The sequence below is a fragment of the Adiantum capillus-veneris genome, chromosome 25, assembly GCF_014529385.1.
Source record: "Adiantum capillus-veneris isolate H3 chromosome 25, ASM1452938v2, whole genome shotgun sequence".
Lineage (NCBI taxonomy): Eukaryota > Viridiplantae > Streptophyta > Polypodiopsida > Polypodiales > Pteridaceae > Adiantum > Adiantum capillus-veneris.
The window spans coordinates 59,734,314-59,754,191 of record NC_140955.1 but is presented as its reverse complement, the minus strand read 5'-3'; the positions used below and the strand labels follow the sequence as shown (position 1 = coordinate 59,754,191).

At 41.7% G+C, this 19,878-nt stretch overlaps 1 pseudogene; it reads right to left on the bottom strand.

Moving 5' to 3' along the window:
- Positions 1-17,841: 17,841 nt before the first annotated feature.
- Positions 17,842-19,350, bottom strand: LOC147424960 (uncharacterized; annotated as a pseudogene).
- Positions 19,351-19,878: the final 528 nt, after the last annotated feature.

The window sequence follows — 19,878 nt, the reverse complement described above, 5'->3', positions numbered from 1 at the left end:
TTTTTGCAAATTGTGACTATACTGCTAGGACATACTCTTCACATAGATCCCAGCCATCATTTCACATTTGAAATTGGACCACGAGAAGACTGACCAGTTGTCATAAAAAAAAGTGGTTGTTGTACATAATTGAAAGATTTTTCCTGGTTCAAGGAAAACCCTTGTGAACAGACTAACCATACTTGTGTAGATCCTAGAAGGAGATCATCACAGAGACGCGTAGGAAGAAGGATTCCAGGTAAGCTTTAAGTTTGCAATACAGCTTTGATTCTTATGTATTTAAGGTCAGGAGCCTTTTTTAAGTCAGGAGCTAAAAGTGTCAAAAGTCAAGTAAGCACCACGTCCACAGAAGAGAGTGTAACTCAGGCAAGGCTAGATCCACTAGCACCGATTATTGAGGAGAGTAGTGATACTGACACTTCATCAGGCAAATCCTTTTTCATGATGGGTAGTCAATAGCTAGGAGGTGTCTCCTATGAAGGACCAATGCCAGGGGGAAGCACCTCCCTAAATCCTTTGAACGATTTCAGGTTCACTGTAATCTTCTTAGAAGGAACAAACTCGAGGGGAGCCTTAGTTTATTCTGACTATTGAGGATGCAAGTGTATTTGTATTGAAGAAAGACCAGCTCAGAGACTGGAGATAATTCAAGTCTATGATGATGGAGATAGATTCCGAGACGAAAAGGGGAACCACTATCTTATAGTTAGTAACCCTGAGGATTACAACAGATATGGAGATAACGTGGCGAAAGGGAAAATGGTTTCAGAAACTCAAGAGCCGCCTCCAAACATTGATTGACCTGGAGCGCTTTTTATGTATGATAAGAAAACAACCAGGGTCTCAACTTATAATGAGAATGTGGGGATTTACAAGCATGAGAGCGAGGGAATAGTTTCCTACTTTTGTTGCAAAGAACTATACCCAAATGAGTTAAGCAAAGACAAGGTTATTTACTTATTCTCTTATGAAATTGCTATGGGGAAGGATATCGTTTTGTTGATAGGTACGGGCGAGAATACCAACGTATTCTCCCAGAGGAGGTAGAAAAGGCAACGGTTCTAGTAGCATCAACATGTGCCCCCGAAGAAATACTAAGAGCCACATACACCCCTAGCAAATCGATAAATCCATTTTTAGAGGAGTATGACACGACCTCACATTCTACCCAACAACCGACGTTCAACTACCAGGACCAACCAGCAACCCAGCCATCATTGCAGGCATGGATTCGACAGAGTGCAACATCAGAACAAGACCAAAATTGAGATGGTTATCAAGCCGCACGAGGGCTAAGGGATTTACAAGAACCACCACACTATTCACGGTATCAAGGAGAGAGTAAGCCAAAGACTCAAGGGTCAACAGAGCCTGGAAGACCACCCATAGAATGAGTTCGAAGAGATGAACTATCTCTTGCAAGAACTATTAGAAATTATGGCTTAGGAGCACCACTGGGAGAGGAACCTGGCCACTACAGAAGACCAGAGGAGGTATATCGACTAGGACGTGGAGATCCAATGATGAGATTTATAGACCATCGTAGAATTATACCTTCTCAAGTGCAAAAATGGGTAAACAAGAAATACACAGAAAACAAGGATCCGAGGGATTGTGTAATTAGAGTTGAAGACGTGTTAGACTTCCCTACCCAATTTGCAGGGTTTGGACTAACCCTAGAGGATGATGGAGCTACATGGTTTGACTCGGTGGAGCGAAGAGACTTTGAGTCTATGGAGGAGGTGTTTGACGAGTTTATTGAGGAATTTTCACAAAGGGAAATAGCTCATAATACTGTCTCACAAATCCACAAATTCAAACAGAAAGAAGGAGAATCTGTGAGAAAGGCAGCCCTAAGACTAAAAAGATATGTTAAGTTCTGTCCTGTGGAAGAACATTCAACTCAGTCCAAATTTATGCTTATATTTATTCAAGGACTGAGGAATGCAGATCTCCATAAGGACTTACATATGAAGAGGAGCACGACGTTAAATGAGTTAACTAAGGAGACTCTTTACCTTGTAGACAATTACGCGGTCTACAAAGAGGGTGAATTCAAGGATCTTGACGACGATTCATCCTCACAACAAAGTGGAAGCAAGTCCATTAAGACAGCATCGAAAGGAGAAATAGTTGTAAGCCAGGAGCAGCTTGTAGAGGAAGTGCTAAAGAAGATTAACTTGTATGACAAACCTCAGGCTAAACAGCCAAAATGGTGTGTGATTGAACAAAAATGGACAAACCATGGGACGGAGGAATGTTATTATAACAAGGGATATGTGAGAGAACGACTATATGCCCCCCAAGCTCAGGTAGCATCTCCTCAAATTCCACCGATGCCTAGGTATCAAACAGGCAACCTACCAGGACCTGTAGGTGTAGAAAGACCACAACCTGTGTTGGGGCAACAACCACCCCTACAAGGATTACGACCAGTCGGCATAAGATACACACCAACCGTAACTGAATCAAAAGAAAAGGCTTTGGTGCCTATGCATGCATATTACGAAGATCCCAATGGATATATTGCAAATCCTGTCTAATATCCACCGGAAGAACCCTCCACACCAGAACCATGGAGCATGATAGGAAATACAGGACCACCAACTGCTACACAGGCAACAGGAGAAGGGAGATATAGCTTGGATGAACGAACATTGTTGTTTATAGTCAACGGAGGCATGAGCGGGTAGAGGCATGCACACCAACAAAAAGGAGCTCAAGGAGCACCTCAACAGCCTAAGGGACCATGCTACAAGTGTGGTGGAGACCATTGGCTGAGAGACTGTCCTCATGATGAAATCATTAGGATAAACGCATATTGCACGAGTGTGGAATTAATCACTTGATTCCTGATTGCCCGAAGAACCTAAGCAAAGGAGCAAAGACTACTTTGAATATGATGGGAGCTCTGCCTTCCAGTGGAGGGTCAGAAAACAAAACTACGATTCCTGTTAAGGTCTTGGCGAGAGGCCAAACAACGAAAAATGACAATCAACCCAATAGTAACGATGAAAATCAAAAAGAAATCAAGACTGACAAGTCTAGCGTCAGTCGTGATAATCCTTGGAAAGAACGAAGAGCGAAAATGAAAGCTAGACGTGAGCGAAAACAGAAAGCTGTAGAAGCTGAGCTAACAATGGCTCGAGAGCAACTTAAACAGCAAAGAGAGTTTGACTCTCTAAAATTGACGGAGGGACCAAGGAGCGCAAGCTCAGGAGGGTCTGTATTGGTAGATAAGGTCAATGAACCCTTAGAAGCAATCTTGCAAGCATATGAATCAAGATTGAAGAACAGACAGACTCTAGAGCAAAGGTGGATGACATATCCATATCCAGAGATAGAAAAACAGAGACTAGAGATGTGCAAGCAGTTGATTGAAACTGCACAAGCCTTACTAGAGCCTCCACCTATGGTAGTGAGGGATAGAATAATCAAACCACCAAACAATGAAACACCTATCAAAACTGAACAAAGGGTACCTAACAAGATAGAAAACGTTAAATCCTTGACTGATGTAGAGGATGCAAGAATCGTGCCTAATAGCACTGATGAATCACTGAAAGATTTTCCACCATATACACCCATTGTGGAAGAAAATTGGCTTGAAGAGCTATGGAAAACGGTAAGAAAAGCTCAAGAAAAATATGAGACAAAAACAGTCGAGTCAGCGCCTTTCTCGGAGTTGAACTTGAATAAGCCTCCATGGGATTTAGACGCTAAATCATTTCAAGGGGATAATGGTTCAGTTGCATCCGCAGATAGCAGACCAGCATCACTCAGAACTTTTCCGCCATACATGGGAGACTACGAGGCAAGGTCGGAAATTCGAAGGGTACCTTCTCAAAGAATAGGAGGGTCAAATCAATTGGGCACTAAAATTTTGACAGACTTGTTGTCTACTCCGGTCAAGTGTACAATCGCATTGGCGGAATTGTTAAAAATTAGGCCAAGTATGTGGATGGAAGTGGGCACATGTCTTGAAAAATTTGGTATAAGGATGCCTCTTAAGTTCTTCAAAACTGAGCTTAATGACACAGAACCGAAGAGAGTCAACACTAGACCAGTGCCTCTCAACAAGGTCGGAGAGTATTGTGAGAGTGAAGACGGCAACACTACTCTATCAGTCGAGTAGAACGGCATAGAGACTAAGTCCATACTTGATAGTGGAGCTGGCATTGCCATTGCTACCAAATTACTATGGGAAAAATAGGAAAAACCGGCAATACGAACAACTAGAATGAAATTGCAACTAGCGGATGGTCACATAGAAAGGCCTATAGGATTGCTTGAGGCAATTGTGGTATCTTCATGTGGCATAGAGTACGAACATACATTTTCCATAGTAGATTTCAGCAAGAAAAACAATTATGAAATTATCCTTGTTAGGCCGTTCGTGAGGCAACTCAAGATGGTGCAGGACTGGGGGTATGATTATTTGTATCTAAGACATGCTGAAACCACTACACGTGTAAATATGAGGCATCATAGCTACCATGATGTCACGAGAACACCTGTGGAAGAATTCGACTCAGCCACCATTAGTGGATCAAAAGTCCCAGCGTGGTTCTGTAAGAAAAAGGAGATATGGATGTGCGGAGCATCTTAATGTAGTGAATTCGACCACAATGAAAGGACACTAGAGAGGGTGTTGGAGGACGATGCCTTTATACGCGAACCCTTCCCTGAAGAGAAGCTCGAACCCCTAGAATGGTCTCAAATTTTGGCTACATTGGATGTATGCATCAATGAAGTCACTCGGACAAAATTTTGTGACGAGAATGGCTACGATGTCGTACCATACTACATGTTGAGCAAAATTGTGGAGGAAGACGAGAACGAAGGAGACACCGAAAATACGAGGGTCAATCAAACGAAAACGAAACTTGATATTAAGATAGTGGGTTATGTGGACATCGCCACTAAAAACGTCAAGTAGGATGGAGAAGAATTTTATGATTCTTCTGATCAATGTGAAAATAAAGATAATGCGGATGACGAGAAGTCGGAAAATACGAAGGAAGACGACCATCAGGATCAGGACAATGACGTCTTTTACAACTTCTCGAACCAAAGTGTGAGACGCCAAAAAAGATACAAGAGTAGGCGACATCATAACAGTCGACCAACTAGGCTTAGACCTATGCCTGAGTTCAGGAGCAAAACACATTTCCTTATGAACATTCATGCTGTTGATTGTGCTAAGGATAAAGTGTCAGGAAGATTTCTTAAGGTTGCTGAAGATCCAGGTTTTAAGGCAAGACTGTTAAAAACTTAGGAAAACCAGCAAGGCAAAAAAAAGAGTTGCAAGGGAATTATAACCAATTATAACCAAAGTTGAGCGGAAAAAGAAATACAATGATTTGAAACAAAAACTGAAAAATGTATGGACAACGGAAATGGAAAGTACCGATGGATCGAACGCTAGTGATGGGAGTAAAAAGATAGATGTCCCTCCTCACTATTGTAAGTACACCATTCAGGAGAGAAAATTGGTGGTCCAGCAACCGATGAGAGAGCCTAAATCCAATGAGTCCTATGATGGGCCAGAGAACGCCAAGAAAATAGACCTAGCAGAGCCGAGAGAAAGTCCTCGACCTGCTTACATTGCCACAGATCTAAGCCAGGAAGAAGAGGACTTACTGATCAAAACGCTTAAAGAATTTCGTGATGTATTTGCCTGGTCATACAAAGATTTGAAGGGGGTGGATCCCAACATTTGTGAACATTCGATCCCTTTCAAGTCGGATGCAAAGCCAAGCAAACAACGTCCGTACACGTACAATGAGACATTCGCCAAAAGGATCAAGGACGAGATAGACAAACTTATGGATGCTGAATTTATTTATGAGATAGAGCACACTGACTGGGTGTCACCGATCGTGGTGGTACCTAAGAAAAACGAGAAATTACGAGTGTGTGTGAATCTCAAGTAGGTGCAGTAACAATAAGGGACAATTATCCTCTCCCTATCATGGAACACGTCCCGGAACGAGTAGCAGGCAAGCAGGCCTATAGCTTTATGGACGGATTCTCTGGTTATAGCCAGTTGGGAGTCAAACTAGAAGATCAGTACAAAACATCGTTTGCAACAGAATGGGGCATATATGCGTTTAGGGTAATGCCATTTGGCTTGACCAATGCTCCAGCCACATTTCAGAGATTAATGACACATGCTTTTAAAGAATACTTGAGGATATTTTTGGATATTTACATGGATGACTTGTGTGTATATTCTCTATTGAGAGAAGACCATATAGATCATCTTAGAAAGGTATTCGAAAAATGAAGAATGTATAGGATTTGCCTCAACCCAGAAAAATGTAAGATCCTAGGCCACATAGTATCGGCTAATGGAATTACCACTGATGAAGACAAGGTAAAGGTGATCATAGAATTGCCAAGACCAAACACTATACGAGAGGTACAATCATTTATGGGACATTGTGGATACTACCGACGTTTTATCTATATGTATGTTGTAATAGCAAAACCCTTGTATAGTCTGATCACGATTTTCATATGGACCGACGAATGTGAGGAGTCATTCCAGTAATTAAAAGAGGCACTGGTATCTGCACCAATTCTAAAAGCACCAGATTGGTCAAAGATTTTCCATGTACATGTAGATGCTTCGGCATTTGCAATAGGCTGTATATTAGCACAACCAGGGAAGGGTAATACAGATTTTTCCATCAATTATGCTAGTAGACAACTCAACAGTGCAGAGAAGAATTTACCACCACTGAAAGAGAAGGATTGGGTATGATATACGCGGTGAACAAATTTCGTCATTATTTGCTTGCGAACAAATTCACATTTTTTGTGGATCATCAGGCACTTTTGTACTTAGTAAACAAACCTTGTAACACGGGACGAATTGTAAGATGGTTCATTGTGTTGCTGGAGTTTGATTTTATGGTAGTAGTAAAGAAAGGAAAAACTCATCAAAGAGCAGACCACCTTTCCCGATTACTACATGGCGAAAAGGCTACTGGTGTAGATGATGATCCCCCAGACGCATACCTCTTTAATATAGAGATGGTACCGAAATGGTCAGAACAAATTATTCCGTTGTTGACATATGGAATGAATCTTGACGAAAGACACACGATGGAAGACGTTAGACAAGAACAAAATTACACTATGCTTGCGGGAAGAATGTATCATCATGGTAACGATGGGATTCTAAGGTTGTGTATAGGCCCAGAGGAGTACGACGCGTATCTAGAGGAGGCACATACACAGACAGGGGGATTCCATCAAGGAAATCAAATAACCTATGAACGATTAAGAAGACTTGGAATGTATTGGCCTGGAATGGCAGGCGATGTAGCTAATTACATCAAGAAATGCAACTTTTGCACAACCAATACCACTGTGAATTATGCCACATTATACCAAGTGACGATAGCACCCGCATGGAGTCATGCTATTGTGGAATATTTGACTAATAAGGAGTTACCACGAGATTGGTCTAAAGCCAGACAAAAGGCTTTACAAATAGAAGCAAATAGGTATACCATCATTAATGACCAATTGTATAAAAGAGGAACTGATGACCAGATGAGGTTAGTCCCTCATGAAAATGACTACTTTCCATTATTGGAGCAAGCTCATGCAGGCATAGCAGGAGGTCATTTTTTAGCGGAGAGAACCGTAAAAATCATTATGGTTGTAGGCAATGGTGGCCGACCATGATTCAAGATGCAGCAGAATTCGTGAAAAGGTGTGATGAATGTCAACGCACTAAGGTGCCAGTTAAAAGAGACGACATGCCTATAAGACCAATGATGAGTGCTCGAGCATTCGCTAAATGGGGATTGGACTTTGTTGGTCATATTTCTCCACCAGCTTATCGTTCACAAGCACAATACATCATAGTGGCCACTGATTATATGACCAAATGGGTGGAAGCAAAAGCCACAACGAAAGCATACGCTAGAACCACGGTACAATTCTTATATGAATATGTGTTTACACGATATGGCCTTCCAATTGAACTGGTGAGTGATAGAGGGACACACTTTGTAAATGAAGTTATCGAACATCTCTTGACTAAGTTTATGGTAATTCATCACAAATCTGCACCCTACCATCCACAAGCCAATGGCCAAGCGGAAGCGACCAACAAAATCTTGTGTACAGTTCTTATGAAATTGGTTAGTGAAACAAGGACGGACTGGTATCAAATGCTATATTCAGCATTGTGGGCTTATCGAGTTGCATATAAAACAACCCTCAATGCTACACCGTTTAATATGGTGTATGGGTTAAATGCCATACTGCCTATTGATTTTTTTATTCCAACGCTAAGGGTAGCTAAAGGTTGGATTGGACGGGCCATGAGCTTTCAAAAAGGTTAGATGACCTAGAAAAACCAGATGAGTTACGACTCAATGCGGTAGCAGTCATTTTTGCAAAAAAAAAAGGCAACAAAAAGAGTTTTTTGAAAACATGTCAAAAACAAGGACTTTAAAACGGGGGACTATGTCTTGGTATACACCCTTAAACAGCATGCCAAGAAGCTAAAGAAAAGAGGAATGGGGCCTTATTTGACACAGGAAATCTCGTCTAGCAGAGTAGTAAAACTGTCGACACTAGATGGAAAAGAAATGCCGAACTGGAATAGTGGGTGTCGTTTGAAAAAGTATCATCTACCTCTAACTCCTGGGATGTTGTTTCAAGGTGCATTATGGCAAAGCCTATAGACAGGAACAGCAACGAATTCATGACCAAGCACAACAAGAAGCCAAGGAATGCATTGCTAAGCGAAAGCAGTTTCTAAGGACAATAAACATGGTCACACCAATGATGACTGAAGAATATCCTCTTCCAACATTCCAAAAAATCGAAGCGGATATACAAAGCGAAGAATTAGCAAAGACAATCACAGACTTTATGGTTCAGGACGACAGCACCATTGACACTTTAGAAAATACCTGGTGTAGTCCTTACATAAAAGCATATGCAGGCACATAACAAGTAGAAATCTATGCATTGCTTGACACTGGAGCGAAATTGAATGTCATCAGCTTTGAGCTCTTTCAAAAACTTGGACCAATGACGAAATTATCAGATACACACAGGTTGAAAGTAGCATCGGGTGACAAGGTGACCACAACGTGTTACCAATCACAGTGCAGGGGCACACGTACACTCATAAGTTCCATGTGCTGCCACCAATTAGATCAGCAACGTCATGTATCTTAGCAGTGTCGTGGATGAAAGCTAGCAGGGTATTCATTGATTTGGATACTAATGAAGCACTGTTCAGAAATCAAAACTTTTCAGAACCCTTCTTATCATATGATAGATATATGTCAAAGTGGAGACAGGAGTCAATACATCCGCAACGCATTAATCAACAACAATCAAAGTTTGGATGGCAAGAAATGTATTATCAAAAACCAACAATCATGCATGGAACCAGGCAAGTTTGGGTACGATGTACAGATCTAGCCGAGGCACAATTTCATCAAGGGCAGAAATATCAAGTTTGGCTCAAGCAAGACAACTTAATTTTTGTAAAAGAGTTGACAAACAAAAAGACAAAACACCCAAATCTAGCAAAGCTTCAAAGAACAATTATTAACAAGCCGAATCCGCAACGGACTATATTGATATGGCGTCCAAAATTACCAATTCAGAACGAGCCAACAACACAGGTATGGATGCCGAAGAAGACCAACGAACAGTTGTCTACAGCTATCAATGACAAGCTAGACCATACAGCCATCACGCAGAAACACGTAGCGTCCACAACAACAAACATGAGGATCTGTACAACCAAAGTCATCACAAAGATATGGAAACGAAAGACAAATCAAACAGAACATGCAACAAAGAATACAACCATATTGACTTCAGCGGAGGCACAACCAAAAGTTCATACACATTGGAAGACCATCAAACAAAGAGCGGCAGAATTACAACTTCTTATCGCCAAGAAAATCTGCCAGCCAACTCAGGTTACCACAGGAAACCTCAACGACGAATGCCAATAAGCGTATCGCTTTTACGTTCCTCTTACACCGCATAAATTTTTTCTAAATGCATTGATTGTGCATGCATATAGGGCTACTTTACAAGGCCTGCATTAGCACAAGTTAATGCCCTTGCACAGCACATACCCTTGACGATACCCTGTCGTCCGGGAGGACTCCGACCAGAAGGGGGGGAGGCATTCCAAATGCGGACTCACATCATATATTAGAGGGCAATGTTTGTGATTAATTTTTCAACCATTTTTGCATTTTATTGTGTGATTTTTGGAAAAAGAATATGCCCTCGTAATTAATCGAGAGTGGGGACCAAATGATCATATATGGGCCCCTAGGGATGTGTCTATATTGTAAAGCAAGTCAAAATTGGCCAAAAACCGTCGAAAAACAGCAAAAAAAAATAGGCCAAGGTTGACGATTGAGAGCGAGAATGTACATAGACGAGAGAAAAGTGAGCTACAAAGTGTTTTGCGATTCATTGATATTTTTATAGGTTAGAATTGCTATTTTTGGGTTATTTTGGGATTTATTTGCTTTATTTTAGCCATTTTCTAGCAAAAAATATAGAAAAAAATCCATAATCCAGATGGAAACACAAGAGAAGAGACGTCTGATCAAAGCAAGGTAAAGACGACACAGAAAAAAAATGGAGTGCGAAGGTGACAGGGCAAAAATGGCCACCGTCATGACGGGACCTCCAAAAGGAGAAATCTGCAAAAATTGTAGAACTGGAGCAAACGAGGTCCAAATTTAAAAAAAAATTGAGCCTAAACCGCATCTCGCGAAAAGCTATGACCACATGTAAAAGATGGGAAAATTCCATGTCAAAGCCTTGATCACACACAGGGAGGCTAGGCAAGAAATCTCATTTGAGTCATTTTCCATTGTGAGAGAGAGAGAGCTCCCTACAGCATCTAAGACTTCCCGGAGCTCATCCATCGCGCATGGTCACCAGATCGACATCAGATATGAGAGGTATGCTCGTCAACACTGACTCTAAGTGTTGTTTACTTCAGTTAGTCGCAAAACCTCGCCAGCACCACCATCACAACCTGTGCACACATATTGTAGACTGGTTGTTAGGAAGACCTATAGACCACCAAATGGAACCAAAATTAAAAGGCACAATGCCTATAGCTTAGGGATCAAGCCTATGACCTCGGAAAGCGCGAAGGAAGCCTCCCAGAAAACCCTAATTTCACAGGGCCTACAAAAGGCAGCTGACCCAAAGTGATCGAAAATGAGCCAAAATTCATAGGCAGCAAGCCAATAACCTCGACAAACTGAATGGTTAGACCATGAAAAAGTCAGTCAAAGCTGAGCCTAAAGTCCCTATCTGACGAAAACTGCGCAAAGCATCACAAAACTCTAACAGGCCGACCAAGTGACCAAATGACACCATATTTGACAGGGTACATCCAAAAGAGGTCAACTACGAGTTGGAATGTTGCCACTCAAGAAGAAGCACTTCCACGAGGACAAACGCCAGCAACAGGCCAGAAAGACGTCCAAATGCTCGTCCTTGGTGATGTAAGCACCAAAAGGACAACCAACTGCTTCGACGGAAGGTCAAAAGGAAAGGAAAGTCACCCCGAGTCATACAATGACCAGAAAGTACGGTGACCATCACCTAAGTAGTCTACTCAGACTCCAGAAACAACCAAGTGCTGCCAACAGGGAGTACACTTTTCCATAGTGGTTAAAACTTAATGTGTGTGTCTAGGAGAGCCTACTAACACCATTGTGGTTAACTAACATCAAAAAAAAAAAAAAAAACTTGTAAAAATGACTAGATACTGGGTCTATCGCAATAGGCTTTCTCATACACGTAGACACGTAAAATTTTGATTGTGACTTCATAAAGGGTACTAACAAGGCCTAATGACCCCAGATATTAAATCAAAGTGCTCTATCTTGACCAAGAAACTGAGTCTATCGCGATAGACCAACTACTCATCTTTGGGGGGGGCTTTTCAAGAAATTATCACAAGGATAGACTTGGGGAAGCATATAGAGGTAGTACACCAAATTTTGAGACAAGATGGACTCATATGACAAGAAGAGATAGACTTGACAGCAGCTCAGAGTCAGAACAAGACACCTCAAGGGAAAACAGTTAAAATTCACAGGTGAGGGGTCAAGGGACCTTACATCAACTAGGAGAAGGTAGACAGATGACTACAAAGCCAAAATATAACAAAATGACACTAAGTCCTAGTCTATCGTGATAGACTAAGCAGAATGATACAGGGCCATCTGATCAAAAATTGGAATCAACAGTTGGCTTCAGCATGATGCAAGAGGGCTACCCACTAACTTTGAGCCCAAAACAACACAAAATGAGGGAGATAGACCAACATCTCCTTGGAGGGAATCTGAAAAAATGAAAATTGATCCAAAAGGGGGTCACTTGACATCCACTTGAGATGGAAATGGGATCAGATCATGTACAAGACACGAGGAACCAAATGGTGGAGTCACATGTGGAAAATATATCTCCTGTCAAAAGATAGCTTGTCTATCGCGATAGACCGGGCAGAATTTGCAAATGAGCTGATTTTCAATTTGTGACTATAGGGTGACCTTACATGCCCTATGCACATACACCACACAAAATTTCAAGGCATTTGGACATGTTCTCCTTCATCAACAACGTTAGTTTGAAGCTGTCAGAGTCAGACACTGAAAGAGCTTGCCTATCTGCTAACATTTTTCCTTAACTCACCTTGGGACTAAGAAGGCTCACCTAGATGCATGCTTAAGTGATAATCAATTTAGAAAAGAAGTACTAAGTTTGTACATTAACCGTTACTTGTGAATACAAGATCCATGGACGCTTCTCCGGGAAAAAGAAAAGGCAAGAACCTCGCAACGGAGGGTGCAGTACCCTATACACTTCTACACAATTCATTAAAGCCAGCAACCACATGGATACCTGCAAATGTGCAACAGGCAGCATCTTTCCAAATCTACCAAGGTTCCTATGTGGATGACAAAGTAAATTTAGTGGATACAGTAATGATCCCCAAGGAGGCAAAAAACTACCTGAAAAGATCACCGCAAAGGTCATGGCTGAAGAAAGTTGGCTTATGGAACTTTGTTTCACTACCACCAGTGGGGATAGATTTCAAGAGGGTACAACAACTAATTGAGACTATCCAAGAAGACGGAACTTGCAAGGTTGCAGGCATGGATAATGAGATGATGGAGATTCAGATCACCAAGGAAATCATCAAGGAAGCGTTAAAATTGTCTGATCAGAGAGCCAACATGAGAGAAAGAAGGAAGAATCTCACAGTCTACCTGCAGAGATCCAAACTACCGTCTTTTGAACTCATAGCAAACCCAGAAGTAAGGGAACTGACACAGGTATATAGTCAATGTTTATTGAGCTATAGCAACAGACCGCCTAGATACACTACACCACATGGGGTCATCTCAACAACAATGACCTGGGCTATGGGAATGACACATGATTTCTATATAGATCATGCATCATATCTATTTGAGGAAGTCACAAAGCTACATCAGGACAGGCGAAATTACATTGCAGGAGGAGAAGTACTCACCAGAATGATATACTGTGCCATAGGAGCGACAGATCAGCTACCACCTGCTCCTCAACAGAACGACTGGCTGGTGCTAAGAGAGAATATTGAAGACAGACAACAAAGGCGAGTACCTCCCTCTACTAACACCTTTGGAGGACGCAAGCTGGAAAGAGTCACCAGAAGTACACAGGAAAAGATGGAAGAAGAAAGAAAAGCTGAAGAAGAGAACTTGAGATTAAAGAAGCGGAAAGCGGAAATTGAGAACAACACCAGATTGCAGAAGATAGCAAAGATGGAAAGAATGCTAGAAGGCTTTGTACTAGAAAGATCTCTACGAGGCGATGTAGGCGCCACTTCGAGACTCTCTAGTAACACTTACACATTAATAAGAAAGAATAAACACAATCCAGCTTTTGAGTTGGACTGGTTTGAGAGATACATCCAAGAGAGGAATGCTACTGATGAGCCAGAACTTCCACTTGAAGAGGAGGATCTCCAAACCTTGAGAGATCAATTGAGGCCAACTACATGAGATGAGGAAACACCACCTCCATCTCCAAGGCCAGAGACAAGTGAAAGGCAATCAACTCCACCTGTTGACTCTCCTCCGCATTCAGAGAGCTTACATCATGATGAGAGAGTTTCTACACCACCCAATGGAGAAGAAGAAGAAAGGACAGATAGCCATCTAAACACTGGAACAGTATCAAACATTGATAAAGGCAAGCACATAGAGGTAGATCTGACAAGAGAAAAAGCTTCCTCCTCTTAAGAAATTGAGTTGGAAGCTACTATAGACCTGGATTTGCAGTCAATGGAGACTCTACTAAACGCAAACAAGACTGCACAGTCGGTTGTTAGCCGATCAGAACAGGGCAAACAAAAAGAAATTGGAAACAACCCATCAAGAGGTTATGAAGTTGCAGGAGCAAAGAGATGACAACCTTAAACTGATCAGCATTAAAGATGTTGAGATCTTGGGTCTCAAAAGCAGAGTAAACCTCCTCAAAGAAAATTTACAGGAGTCAGAAAGTTTCAATGCCATTTGTGAAGATACAATCAATGTGTTTCTTAAAGATGTCAATGACAGAGATGAACAAATCCAAAGGTTGATGGCGGAAAAGCAAGATGCCCTGGAGACAGTCAAAAATTTACAAGTCATAATTGATGACTTACAAATCGAAGTGAAGGATTTGAGAGCAATAACGGACATACAGGCAAGGGAAATAGAAAGAGCAAAGAAACAAAAAATTCTGCTACCAGCAACACCGGTGGTCCAACCGCAAGAAGAAGTGGAGGCACTGGAGAGAGAGTTGGAATTGGAAAGAAAACAGAGATTAATGATAGTTGAAAGTGCGCTTAGAGCTGAGGATCAATTGCAAAGGAAAATCTCGGACTTACAAAGTGAACAACAACAAGGACCAGCTCATGACAGTGAAATAGAAAGCCTCGTTTCCAAGTCCATCAAGGAAGAAAATGAGAATCTGCACAACAGAATAAAAGAGTTAGAAGAGGCTGCAGCCCAAAAGGAGATGGAATTTAAACACTCCAAATCAATAATCGAACAATGGCTGCACAAATTGCAAGTCTCCAAACTGCAAAGCAACCCCAAGGACACGTGCGGGTGCACTATATGGGGGTGATGATGACTATGAGGAAGGATCAGAGGACCATGGGGCCCCAGATACACAGAATGATCAAGCTGGCTCCAACAACCAAGAAGAAGACGAAGATTCAGTCACAAAACTTGAAGAGCAGAAGCTGGCCGAAGAAATGGAAAAGCAATCAGAGATGATGTGGTACAAGGCCATGAAACTAGAGAAGGAGATGTTACAAGGACTCTCCAGATCATGCAAGACAGCAACAGAGCTACGGAAAGAGTGGAATGCCCCGATGTTACCCTATGCTCTGCTGAAATATGAAACACTGACACATCAACGGCAGCTACCAAAGGAAGAACAAGTCCCACTATTTGAAGGAGAAGTACAGGTTCAGGAACAGCAAAGCAGAATCGTAGATAGCCAGCCAAAGTGGAGGCGTCAGTGGCTTTTGGATCATCCTAACAACCTGATCCACTTATTCAATGCACCACTTGAGCTCAGAGATGATAGAACTTTTTGCCCAACACCCAGAACTTATACTTACAACCAACATAAAGCCTTACAAGGCAGAAATCCCACATGGCTGAACTATTTAGTTTTGCCAGGACCGGCCGAAGGAGAGAGAATATCCGGTTCTTACATGGTGAAAACCCTTCAGGGTGCCATTGCGGAATTCGGAGGCTCTCCCGACCTGTCCTACAAAATTCTTTGTAATATAGCTTGGACATTTTTGGCCTGTCTCACAACGTTTTCACAGAGCTGGAGTTCAGAGTTCATGAATACAGAAAGAAACATATCGGAGCTATCATATGATTTAAGTGGGCCACCTACAGAGCCAGTCTTGTACGCATACTTCAGACGGCTCATGTTTTTGCCCAGCTACCATCTTGAAGAAGCATTTTACACCGGCTTCTTCATGTACAAGTCAAAAAAAATTGGCCCATTAATGAGAGCGAATCTATGCAATACAATGTGTTTCTACATCAAATAAACCAGGAAGAAAGACAAAGACATTGAAGACAAAGCCAGTCATGTCGTGGTAGACATGAACTAGGAGGGGGGGAGTGTGGTGGCCCAACTTGTCCAACTTTTGTAATGAGCCCACCTTGTAAAGCCTATCAAATTCCCATTATTTTTATGTCAAAGACGTCTTATCATTTTGATCCACTTGTCAAGATTATGTAAAGATTAATTAGTCGGCCGGGACCCAGATGCATTTCCACTTTGTAATTATGATGAGTAGAACTCGATTAAAACCCCATGTACATTTTGAGCTAAGGGGACTAAAGTAGGTCACCTTAGAACCATTTTTTAAGACAACATTTGAATGATTAATCCGGTGTCATACGAGTCTCAGTTAGAGAGAGAGAGAGAGAGAGAGAGAGAGAGGGTGATCTTATCCTGTTCGCTACGCACATCTCCCTCACCGGATTCACGAAGCGACCACACCATCACGGTAACCTCTACGAGAGCTACGCGCCCACGCCACGCATTCTCATCTTCGAGCTGTTTGCGAGCGATCCTTCCACGAGCTTGTTTTGCTTGTAAATAGCACAAATAGTGTCTGTTTTCAACAATCAAGTACTTTATGGAATGAGGGAGAGATTAGCTACGCATAGATACTCATGACTTAGGTTTCGCACAATTTTAGATTATGACATGTGAGTCTATCGCGACTGTATTCAAGATAACTAGGGTTAAAATCTGGTGAGATTAGACTTATAGGTAAGTATATCCTAGTGAGAGGATGGTGCCTAGCAAGTTTGAAGCAATTCCGAATTCATTTGATGTGTAAACGGTGTTATGAGCGTTTAGGGATATAGTGGGTTGGAGTTAACGAGGGTTATTGATTGATGCATCATAGAAGTGCGTATGTGTAGGTTGGTCTCAGCCTGACAAGCTAACGAGATTGCCTCTGTGCACCTACGGGTTAGTCGTGTCATCGGATGATAAGTATGTTGTCTGTGTTGTGCTTGTGAGCATGAACAGGGGAGTAGTTTGCCCTAAAACAGCAATTGATACTTGATGTCGAGCAATGAGAAACCCAAGCTAGTAGCAAAGCTATTACAAACCATGCAATGATCCACAACTAAATTCAACACCATAATTTTTATTTTAACTTTAAATTTTAAGGAGCAATCTAATACAAGTCAACAATGCTCATACATCTACAAAGTTTCTAAACTATACTAAGAGAGAATTGCCATATCTTATACAAAAGAAAGAGAAATTTCTTTAGAGTTGTAAGATAACAAGTGGAATATTTAGTGGAATATAGATAACAGCATGGCATGCCTCTGTACTCTAATAACAACAAGAAATGCTATGGTTCTATCTCATGACTATGAAGAGTCACACTCGTCATCAATAAAGATATTGTGTCTCTGACACTTCTTGTGGGTGTCAAAATCGTGTCGCATATCAGCAGCCATGGTTTTTGCAATCCCCTTAGCATAAACTGGCAAGACACTTCCATACAAAAAGAAAAAGATAAGTCTCACAATCCACATGCAAGCAATACAAAATCTACATCATAAAAGCACAAGAAATCTCAAATTTTTGTTTGAATCATTATCCATAATTTTCAAATACTAAACAATGATACAAAAAAGTGACAAAAATAGCATAAAAGTATGATGGAAACATAAAATAGGTGGGGAAAATGAAGTGTAAGGTGGACTCTCACTAGTCATCAGAGGGGTTTACACGCGAAGGCATGTCACCCACATCATCAACATCAAGAGAGGTGGAGGCTCCCTCTCTGCTTCGCTTTTTAGGGCGAAATAATGGTTGCACATAATCTGAAATCAAAGTGTCATTAATGTCGAGTGCTGCACACACCCGCCCTGTGCCTAAGCATGTTGCCAATATGGGCGATGTACCACATCCCAACTCCAAAACAAAGACCTCTAGGCCTACAAAGAAGCTCCACAAAACATGCAATAAAAGAGTGACTTCGTTGCAAGCCACCACGCCATGGCTCCCCTGATGATGATCTGGCTAGAGAAGACTCTGGAAGATGGTGCATCATGTAAGAATCCAAAGGCTGCATGCCAAGCCGGTTGAATAGTGGGGTGCTCTCAACCACAAAGCAAGGTGGTTGCATGCCAACTCTATGCACCATAAGTAAGAGAGAACAATGACACTACACCACCACATAGACAATTAGAGGGCAATCACAATAATAATAACACACCAAAATGAGAAACAAACAAGTTAATATATAGAAGAGCATTACCTCAATCCGACCACCAAAGCTATTACCATAACCATAAGCTCCATGATGGAGGACCACAATGTGACAATGAATAGCCATCTCTGATGCACGACAAAATCTCTCAACCCAGCCAATGGTATCTCCTGCAAGAGGTTTCAAAAGTCACAATAGAAACACACAACAAAAATCGACAAGTATTGTATAAAATTATGATTGAAACAAAAACCTGCCATAGAGACCATGACCAACAATCACCCTGAGTCTGACAAACTCGAATATGCAAGTTGCATGCCTGCATGAACATGATCCTCACCACAAATATCCCAAAGGGGTGCAACAGGGGAGGCTAATGGGGAACCACCAAAGGGAAGATCCAAAAAAATAAAATGAGCAGCCCATGCGACTATTCTCCCACCACGCACGCACAAGGTCCAATCGAGGCGTGCACATCCCATGTGCTCATGAACACCAATCCATGTCGGATGTCGAACACCAGTCCTAAAATCAGCAACAATGGCTATGTAGTCCCCATAAATGGCCATGCATCATGAGTCAGGCAATGAGGATAGAGAAGACAAGGGAATATCAACGATGTAGACAAAAAAAAAGGTTTTCTTTGCAACAATCTCCCCAAGAGGTATTACGATACAAGAGGCTAAACAAAGTGACTTAACTCCAATAAATGAACAAAACAAACGATTGCATCGCAAGTGAAAGCTCACCATGCTCTCGCTCCATGTTTGCATCCACCCTAGTCTCAACAATCACTTCCTTTCCCTTGCGAGAAGTATTTGTAGCTTGAAAAAAGCAAAAAAACAAATATTACCGTTATGTAAAACAAATAATTATAGGAAAAGAGAATTTAAAGCTCTTAGACAAATTATGTTTGAGACTGTTTTGAGTAACCATTTACTCGATATCACCTCATCCACTCTAAGAGGGAGAGGCACATCGATGGATGTACCACCAACTCTCATAGTATCATGAAGCTCTCTCTCTCTCTCTCTCTCTCTCTCTCTCTCTCTCTCTCTCTCTCTCTCTCTCTCTCGCCAATACATTCCGAGAATCCATGCCTATCCACCATGGACATGCCTCCATCTCCCAAGTAGTGGGCTTATGCATGGAAGGGGAGTACATGCATCCTTCCCCAGTAGATAGTTGTGCCCATTGCTTAGCTAAGAATGGAATCCCTGGTAGCAAGCCTTTTCCAACCAAGAATAATAGAAATCTAAAACAAAATAACAAAATAACATCACTACACACTTTGTAATTATGAAAAGCTTGAAATAAAAGTATGATGAGCTTGACCTGTAGGCTAGCCGCTGAGATGCCATGCATACCGTGTCCACTTTCTTCATAGCTTGCTTGTCAACATCTTTTGTCTTAGCTTCAAGAGAGGTCTCCAAACGATAAAGATAGGGTCGTGCTTCAAACTTGAGCTCCTCAAAGTAAGAGGCAAGAGAGCAATCATGAGGCAGCAAAATACCAACAACAATGTTGCTCAA